This window comes from Helianthus annuus, chromosome 15 (assembly GCF_002127325.2).
Source record: "Helianthus annuus cultivar XRQ/B chromosome 15, HanXRQr2.0-SUNRISE, whole genome shotgun sequence".
NCBI classification, from domain to species: Eukaryota; Viridiplantae; Streptophyta; class Magnoliopsida; order Asterales; family Asteraceae; genus Helianthus; species Helianthus annuus.
This window is the reverse complement of record NC_035447.2, coordinates 107,642,571-107,660,098: the sequence shown is the minus strand read 5'-3', so window position 1 is coordinate 107,660,098 and position 17,528 is coordinate 107,642,571. Positions and strand designations below refer to the sequence as shown.

At 35.4% G+C, this 17,528-nt stretch overlaps 2 long non-coding RNA genes across 2 annotated transcripts; both read left to right on the top strand.

Moving 5' to 3' along the window:
- Positions 1 to 2,295: 2,295 nt before the first annotated feature.
- On the top strand, positions 2,296 to 4,353 carry LOC118487659. The gene is made up of 2 exons (XR_004882494.1): positions 2,296 to 2,354; positions 4,142 to 4,353. It is a non-coding gene; the product is annotated as an uncharacterized LOC118487659 (long non-coding RNA).
- A 3,479-nt stretch (positions 4,354 to 7,832) lies between these two features.
- Positions 7,833 to 9,890, top strand: LOC110910035. The gene is made up of 2 exons (XR_002575778.2): positions 7,833 to 7,891; positions 9,679 to 9,890. It is a non-coding gene; the product is annotated as an uncharacterized LOC110910035 (long non-coding RNA).
- Positions 9,891 to 17,528: the final 7,638 nt, after the last annotated feature.

Genomic DNA, 17,528 nt, shown 5'->3' with positions numbered 1-17,528 from the left:
TGAGGAACCATGGCGTGAACAACCCACCTCATATGAGTACTTTGAAGAACAAAGTTTTGACCCTTATCCATCATATACTTACAATGAAGAACAATGGTGTGAACCATCTACTTCATATGGGTACTATGAGGAGCCAAGGATCGAACAACCGGATTCAAGCTTTGAGGATCCCAATTCTTTTTCTCTCACCGAAGTGACCAATAGGATATTAGAACACATTAAAACTATCGAACGTTGCATAAAAGAATCTCGCGCAAGGGAAGAGGAATCCCGCGCAAGAGAAGAATTAAATTGTAATAATAACGTAGAGATAGTTGAAAATGTAAAAATGGAAGAACAATGAAGTGAAAAACCGACACAGGAGTTAAACAACGAAAGAGGTGAGGTCGATAACGCTAAATTACAAGAAGAGTCTAATTTTGAAGAAATTAATCTCTTGTCACCTTCTTTTGAAAATCATTGTCTAGTAACCCCTCATGCTAAGTTTTTAAAAGAGTTAAACACTAACACTAAAATTGAAGAAATGGTAAGTGTTAAGTTAACTAATGATCAAACCTCACTAATACAAGAAGATCCTTTTGAAATTAACATTACACCGGTTCCATGTTTCTTTCAAAATTCCTTTATTAGTAATATCACCATTGATAAAGATCTTTGTGTTAACATAATGCCTAACTACATTTTTGAAAAATTAAGTATTAGTGATTTCGCTCCACTTCAAATACCCATTTTTCTATCCAACCGGAAAGTAATAAAATCAATCGGTGTAGTTGAGGATGTCTTGGTTCAAACAAATCAAATGGTTATTCCAACCGACTGTGTCATCCTCGATGACGCTCCTCTAGTCTTGGGAAAACCTTTTGTAAAAACTCATGAAGCTTTGAAAAACCGGAAATTTACAATCTACCTCTTCAGTTAGGGGCATTCAAAAGGAGCATAGATCTTGAGCGTTCAATGAAATATCTTTTTGGCAATAATGACCCCCTAATTGAAGATGAGCTAGAACCACCCGATAAGGAGGGTCTAGCCAAGGACCCTTATAAACGTGGCGCACCACGGAGGCATTCCGCAGAACTATCCTTAGTTTTAGATTAATTTAACTTTTATGCTTTCTAGTTTAGTTTTAATTTGCAGGAATAAAACACACTCGGGATGGTGAAGGATACTAAGGGAAGCTTGAACCAACACCCCATGCACAAAAACAGAGCCTCTCTGTAACACCCCAAAACCCGAATGCTTATGTTTGCCGTATGTTCCTATATGACATATCATGAAATAAATGACTAGGCTATTTAACCTAGTAAATTGTATGGTAAAAACTATTAAAAGAGGAAGGTAGTGTCAGTTATGTTTTAAAGGCAAACCCGAGGGGCTAAAGTGGAACAAATGAAAGTTGATTACTAATTAAAAGGTCTATACACACACACAAACACACATGCGTGCATGTTCTTGAAGCTTCAGGAGCTCTCAAGAGCTCCAAACCCTAATTCAACTAAATCACCAAATTGAAGGGTGAATCGAAGCTCAAATTCAAGAAGGAACACGGATTAATGATCACCTTCACGAGGGGATCATAAGGTATGTCTTAAATCTAAGATTGGTGATCATGTGTGAAGTGGGTTATGTTCAAATCCGTGAGTGAATATGAAATTGATCATGTATAAGGGTTAGAATCATCGTATAGAACATGGTTTACGTATGGTTTGTGTTGATTTGATGATTAGATGTGAAACCTGTTAGTTAGGGTGAAGATGGTGACTAGAATCACCACCTATGTCAAAGTCTTGTTGAAAGATTGGTGTATTATGTGGGTATGATGAATTCTTGTTAGATGAATTAGGAGAAATATGAGGATGATATGTTTGATGTTTATGCATGAATGATTTATGTTGATTAGGAAGTGGAATTTGATGAATTATGTATGAGATTAGGAGATTGTGCATGAACTAGTTGTACTTTATGTTTAGAAGGTAGTACATACACCAAGGGTATGATGATATTATGAAGAACTTAAGTTTAGATCACTAATAAGTGATTAATAATGTAGTTATGAAGTGGGTTTTAGATAATGTGATGTAAATTGATGATTTACTTATGTTAATGATGTTTGGAATCAAACATGTGTGTGAATGTTTAAAGAAATCGGATAAGAAATGATAGATTAGCATGTTATAAGGTGGAATGATAAATTCCATATAAGATCCGTGTAATGAAAAGGTTGTGATGAATGATGAATAAGCTAACTACCTTGAGAATGATATATGATAGTTGATGCTTGATAAGCGACATGGAAGCTTGGGAAAGAAGCGGGTCAAATGGAACTTATGTGCACGGGAAGCGTACTCGGATGCAAGGTAAGTTAAGCTTACACCCTCCTTGTAGAATACCTATTCATTGTATAGATTATGAATATGATAAGTTTATAAATGAGGTATGAAGTTCCGACAAGTTTTGATACGGGTCGGAACATGTGTTCGTGAAAAGAAACTAAGTTTGATGGTTAAAAAGGGATAAAAGGGTATTATGGTAATTTTGGTTGTGAATTAACAAAGGAATGAGTTACATGGATGGGATGATGGATAATTAAAATCCCACAAGGATAAAATGGATATTTAGATAAAACGGGTCAAATGGTGAAGATATCACCATTTGGCGATATCGACTAATGAATTGTTTTGTCAAGCGTTGTGAATTCACAAAATGAATAGCGAAAGGAAATTCGTTGCTATTAACGAGCAATTTAGCGGATGAAGTATTAAAACGGGTCATAGCTTTGATCAGAGCCAGGTATGTGTAATTAGAGTTATAGTTAAGTAGTGAGATTGGCTAAATATGCAATGAAGTCCTTTGTTGTAAAGGATGGAGCGAAGTTGACAAAAATGCCCTTGATAGGTATATCGGGCGAATGACTTTAAAAGGTTGTTTAGAAACAAGCCATTAGATTAAATGATTACTTTGGACATGTATGAAAGCGAAAAGTATGATCTTTGCGAGTCAAAGTCCTTAAAAATGCGTAAATACCCTTAACGGGTTAAAATAAAATTTAAGTGGAAATGGGTTGGGATGTTGTAAGAAAACCGTGATTAGGACCTTATATGATAGACGACGTTGAAATTATAAGGTTCATGAGGAATTTAGGTTAAACAATCAAGTTATGTTGATATATGCATTAACGGGTCAAAATTTGGTAGAAGGGTAATAAGCTGAAGGTTTAGAAGTCATAAATTATGGTAGTCCAAATATTGGATTTTCACTCCATGTGATGGAGAATTAAATTACGGTTGTGTAGGAAAAAGAATCGAGTAAAACGGATAAACGGTTTGAAAGTTACGGCCGTTTTCGTAAAAATAATAAGCCGAAAACGTATAAGTTAAGAATTTCCTTAACCCGGATGTTAAATTTCAAGTTCACATGATAGAATGTTAATTTACGATCATGTAGGAAGAAACGGGAGGTAAAACAGACAAACGGTTTGAAAGTTACGGCCGTTTTCGTAAAAAGGATTAAACCGGTAAATCTGTAGCTGGGCTGCAGCGTAACCTACGGCTCAGCGTAGGCTACGGTACTGGAAGGGATGTTTTGTTGATTAATTTGTAGCTGGGCTGCAGCGTAACCTACGGCTCAGCGTAGGCTACGGTACTGGAGGGGCTGTTTTATTGATTATTCATGGACTGTAAGCTACGGTTTGTAGACTGTAGCCTACGACAGGATTGATAAAATTGTTATATGTTGTTGTTTGATGGTGTATGAGGTAAATTATGATATTTAACAACTTTTTACACTTATAATACTAACATTTAAAGTTTTTAAATGTGGTTTGGGTCTCTAAGTATAGGGAACTCATTCTAATCAATTTCTAAAGCCTTATAAACAATGTTAAGATAAATTTGATATTAAGAAAGATAAGGAAGGCATGTATATTTATGAAAGGATGAGAATGTAAATCGTTGTGATAAAAGATTATGATCTACACGATACGGTATGATCGTCAAGGACGATGATGTATAAAGTGTGCATTATAAAGTGAATGTAATATGCTAACATGAGTTCCAATATGACGAAGAGATGTGAAAAGTCAAGGAGGAAACTTATTTATGTTTATAATGTGTGCTAACGTTATGAATGTATGTGGTGAGCGCAGGTTGATCGGGTCATGGAGGATTAACAAGGGACAGAGATCGTGGACCGAGTCACATGAAGGATTGTACGGGGTGTCTAAGAATGTAATTTGTTATACATAAGTTATGTTTTATTCTATAATTGAGTTAGTTTGATGTATTCAATATAAAGGAGTTATTTTAAAACTGAACTTTCAAGTAAGACATAAGGTTTATAATGAAAGAAATTTTATGGCATGAACTTCCGCTGCGAATTTTGTCAATTACGTGTTAGGGTCTTACAAGTTGGTATCAGAGCCCTGGTTTGAGAGAATCAAGTACAAGAGTATAGGTACTTGAACTCAAACATGTGTGCTCTTATGATAAGGAACCCGTACAATCCATGACTCGATCAAGATCTAAAGGTAGAAATTGAATGAAAGCGTGTATGTATGCACTCATATGAAGAAGCTAATGGTTTTGTATGTGCCAGGTAAGCTTAAAAGTTTGAAGAGGATGATCCGTGAATGCAGTCTAAGATGGACGCTAAGGCAGGCAATGATGCGAATGGATTGACGGACCCCAGGTACACAATGTTAGTATGTATGGGTATCGTTGTTAAAAGAAAAAAGGAAGAAATCTCCTTGGGAGGGTAAGTACTAAACGGAAGACAATGATATTGTCTTGATAAGATTGTAAAAATGTAGCACGAACTGAGACCCACTACTGCAGACATAAGGCGATGATTACCTGAAGGCACGGAATTAGTATGTGAATTGCGCACCTGGCCAGTACGCAAGAAGCATATGACGTTCGTGAGACCGTGGTAATTATCGTAGGTATGTCCGTTAGAATTGGGTAGCAGGTGGGCGTGCGGGTGAAGTGGGTAGTAAGACTCTCGGGAAATTGAGAGTACTATGTAGGAATGAAAAACATGAGTTATAAGAATGAAGAATGTTGAATCCGTAAGAGAGTACGGATCAACAAGATATGAATGAAATGATTGAATCCGCGAGACGAATTCAAGGAATGAACGGTATGAATGAAATGTTTGAATCCGCGAGACGGATTCAAAGAATGAAATGTGTGAATGCAATGTTTGAATCCGTGAGACGGATTCAAGGTATGAAATGCATGAAGGGAATGATTGAATCTGCAAGACGGATTCAAGGAATGAAATGTAGAAATGATAAGTCCGAATCCGCGAGATGGATTCAACATATGTAAGGAATAAAAGATGTGAATGAGATGTTTGAATTCGTGAGATGGATTCAAAGCATAGAAGGAAGAGAATGTATAAATGGTAAGTTTGAAACCGCTAGACGGATTCAAAACATAGAAATAATGAAAGGTATGGATGCTACGATTGTGTCCGCAGGACGAGTATAAAATATAGAAATGATGAAAATAGCCCACATCGCGATGTGTCAATAGTTTGACCGTGGTTGTGTCAAACGAATCATGTGAGTAAATGTAAAGTAACTGAATGAAAGAATGATCATGATTGGCACGCAAACCTAAATTTTAAATTTTAAATGAAAGAAAGAAGTTTTGAATAAGTTATGTGTTAAATGTACTGGTAATCAACTATTGGGAGTCAAAATGAATGACGGGCTAATACCTGGAAAATGATTTAAGTACGCACAAGAAGGGTACGTTTTGTTAAGAATACCGAAATGATGTAAGGAATGTTTGAATGAAAAAGTGCAAACTGTTAAATTTGTTGACGATAATGTTAGAACCTAGAGGTGATGAAACCCATCGATTTTGTGGGAGGTTGTGCATGAGCGAAGGCACATTGCACGGATGAATGAAATCTAGCCTGGTACGGCTAGTGCACGTGAAGAATGCGGATCAATCTGGGTTATGGATTGTCGATGAATGATATGAGATGAGGTTAGTAAAAAGTTTAACTTATGTTGGATAAGTATGAATTGGTAAATTGAGTACGACCTATGAAATGAATGTTGGAATGGGCATGGTATAATATGGAAAGTTTGATTTCTAATAGTTGACATAAGAATGAAAACTATGTCTTTAAGAAGTGAATCTTAAAGGTTTTAAGTAAAATATACGAGTATTAGTTAAACTCTCGTATGATGAATGTGCATGATACGTATACTTATGCAAATTAAGTAAATGCACGAAATGAGAGGAATAGTAATGTAGAATGAATAAGGTGAGTTGAAGGTAACGTAAGGGTATGTATTGTACCATAACTAAGGAAAATGTAGAATGATGTTAATTATGGAGTTAAGCATGTAGGCGTGACTATGAAATAGTAGTTTTATTTTGATAACAAAACAATGGTTAAATGTTATACAACCTGTGCATGGAATGGAATCTTAAAGGATGAGGCGAAGGTATTAAATCTATTTTAAACGGATCATATGAAGGTAAGCATTATTATAAGTTTAAACGAATATGTATATTGACCTGCTACTAACGGGTCGAGGAAATGGGAATGTTATGTGAAAGTATGCCATTGAAAGTATAGACTTGTTAAGAAGAAGTCAAGTGTATAAATAATTATGAAACGAGATAGGATGATTACTTATAATTATAATGTGACTATTAAGTCAAACATAGATGTGTGTGTAAGAGGAAATGAGAAAGGTTTCGGGGACGAAACCTCATTTAAGGGGGGTAGACTTGTAACACCCCAAAACCCGAATGCTTATGTTTGCCGTATGTTCCTATATGACATATCATGAAATAAATGACTAGGCTATTTAACCTAGTAAATTGTATGGTAAAAACTATTAAAAGAGGAAGGTAGTGTCAGTTATGTTTTAAAGGCAAACCCGAGGGGCTAAAGTGGAACAAATGAAAGTTGATTACTAATTAAAAGGTCTATACACACACACAAACACACATACGTGCGTGTTCTTGAAGCTTCAGGAGCTCTCAAGAGCTCCAAACCCTAATTCAACTAAATCACCAAATTGAAGGGTGAATCGAAGCTCAAATTCAAGAAGGAACACGGATTAATGATCACCTTCACGAGGGGATCATAAGGTATGTCTTAAATCTAAGATTGGTGATCATGTGTGAAGTGGGTTATGTTCAAATCCGTGAGTGAATATGAAATTGATCATGTATAAGGGTTAGAATCATCGTATAGAACATGGGTTACGTATGGTTTGTGTTGATTTGATGATTAGATGTGAAACCCGTTAGTTAGGGTGAAGATGGTGACTAGAATCACCACCTATGTCAAAGTCTTGTTGAAAGATTGGTGTATTATGTGGGTATGATGAATTCTTGTTAGATGAATTAGGAGAAATATGAGGATGATATGTTTGATGTTTATGCATGAATGATTTATGTTGATTAGGAAGTGGAATTTGATGAATTATGTATGAGATTAGGAGATTGTGCATGAACTAGTTGTACTTTATGTTTAGAAGGTAGTACATACACCAAGGGTATGATGATATTATGAAGAACTTAAGTTTAGATCACTAATAAGTGATTAATAATGTAGTTATGAAGTGGGTTTTAGATAATGTGATGTAAATTGATGATTTACTTATGTTAATGATGTTTGGAATCAAACATGTGTGTGAATGTTTAAAGAAATCGGATAAGAAATGATAGATTAGCATGTTATAAGGTGGAATGATAAATTCCATATAAGATCCGTGTAATGAAAAGGTTGTGATGAATGATGAATAAGCTAACTACCTTGAGAATGATATATGATAGTTGATGCTTGATAAGCGACATGGAAGCTTGGGAAAGAAGCGGGTCAAATGGAACTTATGTGCACGGGAAGCGTACTCGGATGCAAGGTAAGTTAAGCTTACACCCTCCTTGTAGAATACCTATTCATTGTATAGATTATGAATATGATAAGTTTATAAATGAGGTATGAAGTTCCGACAAGTTTTGATACGGGTCGGAACATGTGTTCGTGAAAAGAAACTAAGTTTGATGGTTAAAAAGGGATAAAAGGGTATTATGGTAATTTTGGTTGTGAATTAACAAAGGAATGAGTTACATGGATGGGATGATGGATAATTAAAATCCCACAAGGATAAAATGGATATTTAGATAAAACGGGTCAAATGGTGAAGATATCACCATTTGGCGATATCGACTAATGAATTGTTTTGTCAAGCGTTGTGAATTCACAAAATGAATAGCGAAAGGAAATTCGTTGCTATTAACGAGCAATTTAGCGGATGAAGTATTAAAACGGGTCATAGCTTTGATCAGAGCCAGGTATGTGTAATTAGAGTTATAGTTAAGTAGTGAGATTGGCTAAATATGCAATGAAGTCCTTTGTTGTAAAGGATGGAGCGAAGTTGACAAAAATGCCCTTGATAGGTATATCGGGCGAATGACTTTAAAAGGTTGTTTAGAAACAAGCCATTAGATTAAATGATTACTTTGGACATGTATGAAAGCGAAAAGTATGATCTTTGCGAGTCAAAGTCCTTAAAAATGCGTAAATACCCTTAACGGGTCAAAATAAAATTTAAGTGGAAATGGGTTGGGATGTTGTAAGAAAACCGTGATTAGGACCTTATATGATAGACGACGTTGAAATTATAAGGTTCATGAGGAATTTAGGTTAAACAATCAAGTTATGTTGATATATGCATTAACGGGTCAAAATTTGGTAGAAGGGTAATAAGCTGAAGGTTTAGAAGTCATAAATTATGGTAGTCCAAATATTGGATTTTCACTCCATGTGATGGAGAATTAAATTACGGTTGTGTAGGAAAAAGAATCGAGTAAAACGGATAAACGGTTTGAAAGTTACGGCCGTTTTCGTAAAAATAATAAGCCGAAAACGTATAAGTTAAGAATTTCCTTAACCCGGATGTTAAATTTCAAGTTCACATGATAGAATGTTAATTTACGATCATGTAGGAAGAAACGGGAGGTAAAACAGACAAACGGTTTGAAAGTTACGGCCGTTTTCGTAAAAAGGATTAAACCGGTAAATCTGTAGCTGGGCTGCAGCGTAACCTACGGCTCAGCGTAGGCTACGGTACTGGAAGGGATGTTTTGTTGATTAATTTGTAGCTGGGCTGCAGCGTAACCTACGGCTCAGCGTAGGCTACGGTACTGGAGGGGCTGTTTTATTGATTATTCATGGACTGTAAGCTACGGTTTGTAGACTGTAGCCTACGACAGGATTGATAAAATTGTTATATGTTGTTGTTTGATGGTGTATGAGGTAAATTATGATATTTAACAACTTTTTACACTTATAATACTAACATTTAAAGTTTTTAAATGTGGTTTGGGTCTCTAAGTATAGGGAACTCATTCTAATCAATTTCTAAAGCCTTATAAACAATGTTAAGATAAATTTGATATTAAGAAAGATAAGGAAGGCATGTATATTTATGAAAGGATGAGAATGTAAATCGTTGTGATAAAAGATTATGATCTACACGATACGGTATGATCGTCAAGGACGATGATGTATAAAGTGTGCATTATAAAGTGAATGTAATATGCTAACATGAGTTCCAATATGACGAAGAGATGTGAAAAGTCAAGGAGGAAACTTATTTATGTTTATAATGTGTGCTAACGTTATGAATGTATGTGGTGAGCGCAGGTTGATCGGGTCATGGAGGATTAACAAGGGACAGAGATCGTGGACCGAGTCACATGAAGGATTGTACGGGGTGTCTAAGAATGTAATTTGTTATACATAAGTTATGTTTTATTCTATAATTGAGTTAGTTTGATGTATTCAATATAAAGGAGTTATTTTAAAAGTGAACTTTCAAGTAAGACATAAGGTTTATAATGAAAGAAATTTTATGGCATGAACTTCCGCTGCGAATTTTGTCAATTACGTGTTAGGGTCTTACAAGTTGGTATCAGAGCCCTGGTTTGAGAGAATCAAGTACAAGAGTATAGGTACTTGAACTCAAACATGTGTGCTCTTATGATAAGGAACCCGTACAATCCATGACTCGATCAAGATCTAAAGGTAGAAATTGAATGAAAGCGTGTATGTATGCACTCATATGAAGAAGCTAATGGTTTTGTATGTGCCAGGTAAGCTTAAAAGTTTGAAGAGGATGATCCGTGAATGCAGTCTAAGATGGACGCTAAGGCAGGCAATGATGCGAATGGATTGACGGACCCCAGGTACACAATGTTAGTATGTATGGGTACCGTTGTTAAAAGAAAAAAGGAAGAAATCTCCTTGGGAGGGTAAGTACTAAACGGAAGACAATGATATTGTCTTGATAAGATTGTAAAAATGTAGCACGAACTGAGACCCACTACTGCAGACATAAGGCGATGATTACCTGAAGGCACGGAATTAGTATGTGAATTGCGCACCTGGCCAGTACGCAAGAAGCATATGACGTTCGTGAGACCGTGGTAATTATCGTAGGTATGTCCGTTAGAATTGGGTAGCAGGTGGGCGTGCGGGTGAAGTGGGTAGTAAGACTCTCGGGAAATTGAGAGTACTATGTAGGAATGAAAAACATGAGTTATAAGAATGAAGAATGTTGAATCCGTAAGAGAGTACGGATCAACAAGATATGAATGAAATGATTGAATCCGCGAGACGAATTCAAGGAATGAACGGTATGAATGAAATGTTTGAATCCGCGAGACGGATTCAAAGAATGAAATGTGTGAATGCAATGTTTGAATCCGTGAGACGGATTCAAGGTATGAAATGCATGAAGGGAATGATTGAATCTGCAAGACGGATTCAAGGAATGAAATGTAGAAATGATAAGTCCGAATCCGCGAGATGGATTCAACATATGTAAGGAATAAAAGATGTGAATGAGATGTTTGAATTCGTGAGATGGATTCAAAGCATAGAAGGAAGAGAATGTATAAATGGTAAGTTTGAAACCGCTAGACGGATTCAAAACATAGAAATAATGAAAGGTATGGATGCTACGATTGTGTCCGCAGGACGAGTATAAAATATAGAAATGATGAAAATAGCCCACATCGCGATGTGTCAATAGTTTGACCGTGGTTGTGTCAAACGAATCATGTGAGTAAATGTAAAGTAACTGAATGAAAGAATGATCATGATTGGCACGCAAACCTAAATTTTAAATTTTAAATGAAAGAAAGAAGTTTTGAATAAGTTATGTGTTAAATGTACTGGTAATCAACTATTGGGAGTCAAAATGAATGACGGGCTAATACCCGGAAAATGATTTAAGTACGCACAAGAAGGGTACGTTTTGTTAAGAATACCGAAATGATGTAAGGAATGTTTGAATGAAAAAGTGCAAACTGTTAAATTTGTTGACGATAATGTTAGAACCTAGAGGTGATGAAACCCATCGATTTTGTGGGAGGTTGTGCATGAGCGAAGGCACATTGCACGGATGAATGAAATCTAGCCTGGTACGGCTAGTGCACGTGAAGAATGCGGATCAATCTGGGTTATGGATTGTCGATGAATGATATGAGATGAGGTTAGTAAAAAGTTTAACTTATGTTGGATAAGTATGAATTGGTAAATTGAGTACGACCTATGAAATGAATGTTGGAATGGGCATGGTATAATATGGAAAGTTTGATTTCTAATAGTTGACATAAGAATGAAAACTATGTCTTTAAGAAGTGAATCTTAAAGGTTTTAAGTAAAATATACGAGTATTAGTTAAACTCTCGTATGATGAATGTGCATGATACGTATACTTATGCAAATTAAGTAAATGCACGAAATGAGAGGAATAGTAATGTAGAATGAATAAGGTGAGTTGAAGGTAACGTAAGGGTATGTATTGTACCATAACTAAGGAAAATGTAGAATGATGTTAATTATGGAGTTAAGCATGTAGGCGTGACTATGAAATAGTAGTTTTATTTTGATAACAAAACAATGGTTAAATGTTATACAACCTGTGCATGGAATGGAATCTTAAAGGATGAGGCGAAGGTATTAAATCTATTTTAAACGGATCATATGAAGGTAAGCATTATTATAAGTTTAAACGAATATGTATATTGACCTGCTACTAACGGGTCGAGGAAATGGGAATGTTATGTGAAAGTATGCCATTGAAAGTATAGACTTGTTAAGAAGAAGTCAAGTGTATAAATAATTATGAAACGAGATAGGATGATTACTTATAATTATAATGTGACTATTAAGTCAAACATAGATGTGTGTGTAAGAGGAAATGAGAAAGGTTTCGGGGACGAAACCTCATTTAAGGGGGGTAGACTTGTAACACCCCAAAACCCGAATGCTTATGTTTGCCGTATGTTCCTATATGACATATCATGAAATAAATGACTAGGCTATTTAACCTAGTAAATTGTATGGTAAAAACTATTAAAAGAGGAAGGTAGTGTCAGTTATGTTTTAAAGGCAAACCCGAGGGGCTAAAGTGGAACAAATGAAAGTTGATTACTAATTAAAAGGTCTATACACACACACAAACACACATACGTGCGTGTTCTTGAAGCTTCAGGAGCTCTCAAGAGCTCCAAACCCTAATTCAACTAAATCACCAAATTGAAGGGTGAATCGAAGCTCAAATTCAAGAAGGAACACGGATTAATGATCACCTTCACGAGGGGATCATAAGGTATGTCTTAAATCTAAGATTGGTGATCATGTGTGAAGTGGGTTATGTTCAAATCCGTGAGTGAATATGAAATTGATCATGTATAAGGGTTAGAATCATCGTATAGAACATGGGTTACGTATGGTTTGTGTTGATTTGATGATTAGATGTGAAACCCGTTAGTTAGGGTGAAGATGGTGACTAGAATCACCACCTATGTCAAAGTCTTGTTGAAAGATTGGTGTATTATGTGGGTATGATGAATTCTTGTTAGATGAATTAGGAGAAATATGAGGATGATATGTTTGATGTTTATGCATGAATGATTTATGTTGATTAGGAAGTGGAATTTGATGAATTATGTATGAGATTAGGAGATTGTGCATGAACTAGTTGTACTTTATGTTTAGAAGGTAGTACATACACCAAGGGTATGATGATATTATGAAGAACTTAAGTTTAGATCACTAATAAGTGATTAATAATGTAGTTATGAAGTGGGTTTTAGATAATGTGATGTAAATTGATGATTTACTTATGTTAATGATGTTTGGAATCAAACATGTGTGTGAATGTTTAAAGAAATCGGATAAGAAATGATAGATTAGCATGTTATAAGGTGGAATGATAAATTCCATATAAGATCCGTGTAATGAAAAGGTTGTGATGAATGATGAATAAGCTAACTACCTTGAGAATGATATATGATAGTTGATGCTTGATAAGCGACATGGAAGCTTGGGAAAGAAGCGGGTCAAATGGAACTTATGTGCACGGGAAGCGTACTCGGATGCAAGGTAAGTTAAGCTTACACCCTCCTTGTAGAATACCTATTCATTGTATAGATTATGAATATGATAAGTTTATAAATGAGGTATGAAGTTCCGACAAGTTTTGATACGGGTCGGAACATGTGTTCGTGAAAAGAAACTAAGTTTGATGGTTAAAAAGGGATAAAAGGGTATTATGGTAATTTTGGTTGTGAATTAACAAAGGAATGAGTTACATGGATGGGATGATGGATAATTAAAATCCCACAAGGATAAAATGGATATTTAGATAAAACGGGTCAAATGGTGAAGATATCACCATTTGGCGATATCGACTAATGAATTGTTTTGTCAAGCGTTGTGAATTCACAAAATGAATAGCGAAAGGAAATTCGTTGCTATTAACGAGCAATTTAGCGGATGAAGTATTAAAATGGGTCATAGCTTTGATCAGAGCCAGGTATGTGTAATTAGAGTTATAGTTAAGTAGTGAGATTGGCTAAATATGCAATGAAGTCCTTTGTTGTAAAGGATGGAGCGAAGTTGACAAAAATGCCCTTGATAGGTATATCGGGCGAATGACTTTAAAAGGTTGTTTAGAAACAAGCCATTAGATTAAATGATTACTTTGGACATGTATGAAAGCGAAAAGTATGATCTTTGCGAGTCAAAGTCCTTAAAAATGCGTAAATACCCTTAACGGGTCAAAATAAAATTTAAGTGGAAATGGGTTGGGATGTTGTAAGAAAACCGTGATTAGGACCTTATATGATAGACGACGTTGAAATTATAAGGTTCATGAGGAATTTAGGTTAAACAATCAAGTTATGTTGATATATGCATTAACGGGTCAAAATTTGGTAGAAGGGTAATAAGCTGAAGGTTTAGAAGTCATAAATTATGGTAGTCCAAATATTGGATTTTCACTCCATGTGATGGAGAATTAAATTACGGTTGTGTAGGAAAAAGAATCGAGTAAAACGGATAAACGGTTTGAAAGTTACGGCCGTTTTCGTAAAAATAATAAGCCGAAAACGTATAAGTTAAGAATTTCCTTAACCCGGATGTTAAATTTCAAGTTCACATGATAGAATGTTAATTTACGATCATGTAGGAAGAAACGGGAGGTAAAACAGACAAACGGTTTGAAAGTTACGGTCGTTTTCGTAAAAAGGATTAAACCGGTAAATCTGTAGCTGGGCTGCAGCGTAACCTACGGCTCAGCGTAGGCTACGGTACTGGAAGGGATGTTTTGTTGATTAATTTGTAGCTGGGCTGCAGCGTAACCTACGGCTCAGCGTAGGCTACGGTACTGGAGGGGCTGTTTTATTGATTATTCATGGACTGTAAGCTACGGTTTGTAGACTGTAGCCTACGACAGGATTGATAAAATTGTTATATGTTGTTGTTTGATGGTGTATGAGGTAAATTATGATATTTAACAACTTTTTACACTTATAATACTAACATTTAAAGTTTTTAAATGTGGTTTGGGTCTCTAAGTATAGGGAACTCCTTCTAATCAATTTCTAAAGCCTTATAAACAATGTTAAGATAAATTTGATATTAAGAAAGATAAGGAAGGCATGTATATTTATGAAAGGATGAGAATGTAAATCGTTGTGATAAAAGATTATGATCTACACGATACGGTATGATCGTCAAGGACGATGATGTATAAAGTGTGCATTATAAAGTGAATGTAATATGCTAACATGAGTTCCAATATGACGAAGAGATGTGAAAAGTCAAGGAGGAAACTTATTTATGTTTATAATGTGTGCTAACGTTATGAATGTATGTGGTGAGCGCAGGTTGATCGGGTCATGGAGGATTAACAAGGGACAGAGATCGTGGACCGAGTCACATGAAGGATTGTACGGAGTGTCTAAGAATGTAATTTGTTATACATAAGTTATGTTTTATTCTATAATTGAGTTAGTTTGATGTATTCAATATAAAGGAGTTATTTTAAAACTGAACTTTCAAGTAAGACATAAGGTTTATAATGAAAGAAATTTTATGGCATGAACTTCCGCTGCGAATTTTGTCAATTACGTGTTAGGGTCTTACACTCTCGACATTTTTTCTTAATTACAGCAAGTTCAGCACGGGGTCGTGCTCAACCCAACACGCCCCCGTGCCCAAAAATCTGCAGAAATACCCAGTTCAGGTACCTGGACACGGGGCCGTGCTCATTGAACACGCGCCCGTGCCCAGCCTTCTGTTTACTTTTGGTACTGGTAGTCTGGACACAGGGTCGTGCTCAGCCAACACCACCCCGTGTTCAGCTACCCAGTACCATAAAATCTTGTTTTTAACCCACTTTTACACATTTTAATCAACCGAAAGACTTATTTTTTGGAACACATTGAGGACAATGTGTAATTTAAGTGTGGGGGGATGCTAAAACCTTGAATTTTGCAAGTCCTAATTACAAGCCTTACATAAAACTCTATTGGAACCGCTAATCACCCCAAATTTTTTCAAAAACTTTTCGTTTTTTTACTTGTCTTGGTTAAATTTGGGAATAACAAGTTCTAAAAAGGTTATATTTTTACAAATTTACAACCGATAGCGTCGTGATAAAAAGAACCAACATAAGAAAATTATGAAACGGCATGACAAGCTTAGTTAAAATCTGATTATATATACTTGATCACATAAAAACCCATTCCCACAAAAGTGAGTTTTGAGCCTTTATTGAGCATACAAATTTACATCTTTAGACTAAATGCTCATTTTTCGTTTCTTGTGTGAATAGCCGCTTGGTTCTTACGACTCTAGAACTTGTCACGACGATTCATTCCCGGTCCTTACCAACTTAAACCCAAGTAAGTAAATGATGGAGGCATTAGGACTAACCATTTTCTTTCTACACCATTATTTTTTAATTTTTTTTACTACCTACCCAAAATCCCCCTAGTTAACCCCTTTGAGCCTAAACCTTTCATTTCTTTACCCTAAAACCTTTTTACCCACCAAAAACCCTTTTTATTTTCACCCTTTATTTTAGTAACAAGCTCGGTTTTTCGTGTGACTCAGAATATATATATATATATATATATATATATATATATATATATATATGATTGTAACGACCCAAAATCTGAATGTTAATGTTTGTTGTATGTTATTATGTGACACGTCAGGAAATAAATAACTAGGCTATTTAACCTAGTTAAGGGTATGGTCAAAAGTCTTAAATGATAAAGGTAATGTCAGTTATGTTTTAAAAGTAAACCAAGGGGCTAAAATGGAACAAATGAAAGTTAAGTTATAAAATATCTAACACACACAAACACACACATACGTGTGTTCGAGAGAGAGAGCAGGAGGCTCCCATGGAGCCTCAAACCCTAGTTCCATCTTTATGCTCAAATCGGAAGGCAAGATGAAGCTCAAATCCATAACCGAGCATGGATTAATGATCTCCAACACGAGGGGATCATAAGGTATGTCGAAAATCTAAGATTGGTGATCATGTGTAAAATGGGTTATGTTCTAATCCGTGAGTTCAAGTGAAATTGAGCATTGGTATGTGTTATAATCATCATATAGAACATGGATTATGCATGGTTTAGGTTAATTTGATGTTTAAGGGTGAAACCCGTTTGTTATGGTGAAGATGATGACATGGATAAATCATCTATGTCTAAATTCATGCTTAAAATTGATGTATTTTGATTTGTAAGATGGATTCTTATGAGGGGAATTGAAAGAAATGTGATACTAGTATGTTTGATGTTTATGCATGTATGATTCATGTTGATTAGAAGGAAGAAATTGATGAATTATGTATGAGATTAGAAGGATATGCATGAACTAGTTGTACACTATGCTTACAAGGTAGTACACATATCAAAAGCATGATGAAATTATGAAGAAATTAAGATTAGATCACTTGTAAGTGATTAATAAGTAGTTATGAAGTGGGTTTTAGATGATGTAATGTAAATTGATGATTTACTTATGTTAACAATGCTTGGAATCATACATGTGTGTGAGTGTTTAAAGAAATTGGATAAGAAATGGTGAATTGTTGTTAGATGAAGTGGACAAAATGTGAAGATAATATGTATGATGTTTAATTTTAAATACCACATGTTGATTAGTAGAAGGATTTG